A 5,237-nucleotide genomic window follows, 5' to 3' on the forward strand; every position below is an offset into this window, starting at 1 on the left:
GCCAACAAACACATGAAAGGACGTTGAACATCACTAATCATTACAGAAATGCAAATCAAAACTACAATGAGGTATTACCTCACACCAGTCAGAATGGTCATCATCAAAAAATCTACAAACGGGACTTCCCTGGTGGCACAGTGGTTAAGAATCCGCCTGTCAATGCAGGGGACACAGGTTCGAGCCCTGATCCAGGAAGATCCCACATGGTGTGGAGCAACTGGGCCCGTGTGCCACAACTACTGAGCCTGCACGCTAGAGCCCATGAGCTACAAATACCAAAGCCTGCACACCTAGAGCCCATGCTCCACAACAAGAGAAGCCACCACAATGAGAAGCCTGTGCACCGCAATGAAGAGTAGCCCCTGCTTGCCACAACTAGAGAAAGCCTGCACACAGCAACAAAGACCAAATGTGGCCATAAATAAATAAATAAATAAATAAATGTATTAAAAAGAAATTAAAAGAAAAAAATCTACAAACAATAAATGCTGGAGAGGGTGTGGAGAAAGGGGAACCCTCTTGCACTGTTGGTGGGAATGTAAATTGATACAACCACTATGGAGAACAGTATGGATGTTCCTTATAAAACTAAAAATAGGACTACCATATGACCCAGCAATCCCACTACTGGGCATATACCCTGAGAAAACCATAACTCAAAAAAAGACATGTACCACAATGTTCATTGCAGCACTATTTACAATAGCCAGGACATGGAAGCAACCTAAGTGTCCATCGACAGATGAATGGATAAAGAAGATGTGGCACGTATATACAATGGAATATTACTCAGCCATAAAAAGAAACAAAATTGAGTTATTTGTAGTGAGGTGGATGGACCTAGAGTCTGTCAAAAAATAAATACCGTATGCTAACTCATATATATGGAATCTTAAAAAAAAATGATTTTGATGAAACGAGGGGCAGGACAGGAATAAAGACACAGACGTAGAGAATCGACTTGAGGACACAGGGAGGGGGAAGGGTAAGCTGGGACAAAGTGAGAGAGTGGCATTGACACATATACATTATCAAATGTAAAATAGATAGCTAGTGGGAAGCAGCCGCATAGCACAGGGAGATCAGCTCGGTGCTTTGTGACCACCTAGAGGGGTGGGATAGGGAGGGAGGGAGGGAGACGCAAGATGGAGGAGATATGGGGATATATGTATATGAACAGCTGATTCCTTTGTTATAAAGGAGAAACTAACACAACATTGTAAAGCAATTATACTCCAATAAAGATGTTAAAAAAAGAAAAGATATTGACTCTCACAGAGACTAGAGAAGCATGCATTTTGCATCCTTGGGAGAAATTTCTGGGCTTTATTTCTCTATTTCTTCATGACACAGGAAAATGGTTGAAAGTCAGGGAAATGATGGATCAAGCAGGAGCTGGATTCAGACTCCCGTTGTGAAGAATTTTAATTGTCTTGCTGTTTGGTTGTACATATTGTCTGTCTGTTTTTTTGATTCCAGAGCATAAGCTGCCCCTATGAGGAAGAATTAACCACTGTTACCATCCCTAAGGCCAGCATGTGACATTCCATCTCTCCTCTGTCCTCCTCTTAGTTCTCCTGTCCTTTGAAATTGCACCACCCACATTGTCAATCCATTTTGCCTGAATTTGAACAACTGTTTCTAATATTTTAATAAAGCATATACTATCAGGTATATGGTCTGACATATGTGCTATGGTCATGGAATACTTTTCAATAATTTTGTTGATATTTGAACTAGAGAATTATACAAGAAGTCATTAGCTTCTAATTTCTACTCAAACTCATTACTTGAGTAACAACTTCTCCTATTGCCCCAGGTGACATTTCCATTACTCATTATGATCACGTTTTTAGTGCTTGCAGCCATGATTCTTTTACTGGCATTCCACGTAGCACCTTTCATATTCTTTGCTAGAAATGAATTTTTATATCTTTCCTTCAGTGTCTCTTTTACTGTGACACATCCCAGTAAATTTCAACTCTAACTTATTTTGTCCAGTTTTAGCTTGTTTCACATTGCCATTAACTGTTTAAATAATAAAATTTATTTCAAATAATATCATATTTTATCAGCTTATTTTTACTTAACCAATAACTTGGTCAAGTTATCTGTTTGAAAGGTCTGTTTTCCTATTTAGTAATAGTTCCCAGGTTCTGTCTAACTATATAGTGTGCTTTCCTAGCTAGCTTTATGTTTTCTTGACACTTTCTATTCTTTGTCTTAAATTTAGAGACATTATTCTTGTTGCACAACACTTATCTTCTTACCCTAACACCCACTTTCAAATGTCACAGACTAGTCCCCTGCAGAGTTTTGACCAACTGTTCCATTCATTCACTTTTCTCTTTTGCATTAATATTTATAAAATATCTGGGAGCCTAGTGTGCTCCAGGAACTGCACTGGGCACTGGGCACAGATTATTGAAAATAACAGACATAATGCTTTTCATCATGGACCTTACAGTCTACTAAAGAGGACAGACCAAAAGCAAATACACAGACATATAAAATAATTGGACAGGTGATAAATTCTATAAGTGAAACAAGTAGCTAAGAAAGATATGGTAGAAGGCGGGGTCAGGAACCCTATTTTTGGCAAGGTGGGCAGAGATACCTATCTCATGGCAGGAGAAGACTCTAGCTGTGTAAGAGCATCACAGGTGAGTGAAGCACACAGAGCCATGAATGTACTTTTTTCACCCTGGTTGTTAAGAGTTTAGAATTGAGTTTTATAACCAGGTAAAAAAGGACATGGGATGAATGGGTCACCTGTCTCTCATGTTTCTATTCTGTATGTATGTGCTTCATGCTTATCTTTTTATTAATGAATTACAAGCTCTGGATTTCATTTTTTCTTTATTTTTATTATAATTTATAATTATATATATATAATTTATTTATAATTAATACACACACACACACACACACACACACACACATATATAAAACAGAGTGATAAATTGAATTGTCAAAGCTGATCCAGTCAATTAATGGCTAAACTGAGATTTCCACTTAGTCTACTGTTCTTTCCAAAAATACTAGTTGACATTCTTAACAGTGAATTATGGTTGAATGCGAAATAAGGTTTAAAAAGATATTGATAGGCCATAGATGGGCACAAAACATAGGTTACTGGTATGCTAGGTGTGGCAAGCCAGAAGAGGGCATTGACCACAGAATCAGGACACGCTCAGCACCAAAGAAAACCTATTACTGTTGACAATTTTTCCTGAGGCTGGTCTGATCATTGCACATTATAATTATTTCCAGTAATGCATTTTACTATTTAACAATTTCTGCTTGCTCTTTCTTCATGAACCATTATTCTAAGAACTATCTTGATTTTTTGTATATGTATATATTTACATATATTTGCATATATGTATGTATACATCAATATATATTCATATATGTTTATAAAAGCTGAGTATTTTCTTCTACTTCCTTTTTTTTTTTTTAAAATGTATTATGGGGACTCCAGAAGATAGTAATAGTGGTGGGCATAGTTTCTGATGCAACCCAAATCCCCATATAAAAACAGAGAAAATTGAAAGTAAAACCAAAGAATGAAAGACAATATTTAGAATAACTAAAGACAAGTTATCCTCATGAGGTAAAAAATACAAGTGAGTAGGGATAATCCTTCAACATCCCTAAGATCCACATACTATGCAGGAGGAAGTAATGTGAAGCAACCCAGTGTCTAAGAACAAAGGAACTATAAAACAGCCAGCAGATATTCACAAAGTGCAGTGGGTCAGTTGAGGAGCTGCTGCTAAAACCTTGATGGGTTTTACTCACTCTGGTGGCAGGTGGATGTAAGAGCTTGCCGTGGAACTGCAAGGGACTGGCGCAGCCTAGTTTCTGTGATCTCTGAAACCTGGCCCACTAGGGTTCTCTCCCAAAGTAGACTGTGACACTGAGGAAAACTGCTGAGAATAGAAATGAAATAAGATAAAGGACAAGAGAGGCAATGGAAAGAATGTCCTGATAAAAGTGGGAGAGGGGAAAGAACCAGAGAGAAAGAAATATCTTACACAGGTAAGTAATTAAATCAACTCCTTCAGAGAGGAACTGCTTTTGATTTTGCTTTATCCCCGATGTCACCAACAACCCAGAACTATGGTAGAAACTTAACTTTCAGACTGAGGGTTTTGTGGGCCACACAAGAAGTTTTAATTCTGTCCCCTAAACATAAATCCATGCCTCCACCCATGCCAAGTCTAAGACTATTTCCTTTCTCTCTCTCTCTTTTTTTTTTTGTAAGATGGTTACTGTATTTTTAAAATATTTTTGTTGAAGTATAGTTAATTTACAATGTTGTGTTAGTTTCAATTGTATAGCTACATGATTCAGTTATACATTTTTTTCAGATTCTTTTCCATTATAGATTATTACAGTAAATTGAGTATAGTTCCTACTGACTATAGCAGTAGGTCCTTATTGTTTATCTATTTTGTATATAGTAGTGTATATGTTAATCCCAAGCTCCTAATTTAGCCCTCCCCCCACCCCCCATCCCGGCTATCCCCCCTAGGGGGATATTTCCTTTCGAGTGGTGGGTTGATTTATCATAATGCACTCTCTAAGAAAGTTATTTCAAGTTTTCTGTTGTACTAAAGTATCTCTTATCTGTCCACCCTATTCTAGGGGCTTGCAGCTTAGTTTCCAGTCCTAAACATGTGTGGCTAGTTAAAAGCCTGGCTCTGAGCCCTCAGGAACTGAGAGATGCCCTCAGGTCAAAAGAAACTTTAGATTCGGCTTACCACTGCGCAATGGTTCTTTATTCTTTGCTGGTTCTGATTGTTTTCATTACTAGAGCTCAGACTTATTTATTTAAAGTTTATTATGTTTTATCTAGCATTTTAGGTGTTCTATGCCAGAAGAAATTTTTCTAGATATTTAGACTGGCAAATTGCTTAAAATAGAAACTTTGTTTATCTATGTGCCATTATGCATTCAGTCTCATGGCTTTAAATGGGTGCCTCCAAAACTAACCTCTCAGTCAAGATCTCTCTGAACTCCAGATTCATCTAACTCCTCCAAAACTCACTCCGCATACAGTCTTAATATCTCAGGAAATGACCTCTCCAAACTTGGATTACTCAGGTCAAAAACTGTGTAATAATTCTTGTCTCCTTTCTTTGCCTTCCATCCTTTATTGTCATGTATCAGAATCCCTATGTCTCTACCTTCTAAGCATATCTAGAATTACCTGTCACCATCTCCGC

This window comes from Lipotes vexillifer, unplaced genomic scaffold (genome assembly GCF_000442215.2).
Source record: "Lipotes vexillifer unplaced genomic scaffold, Lipotes_vexillifer_v1.1 scaffold157, whole genome shotgun sequence".
In the NCBI taxonomy this organism is placed as follows: Eukaryota; Metazoa; Chordata; class Mammalia; order Artiodactyla; family Lipotidae; genus Lipotes; species Lipotes vexillifer.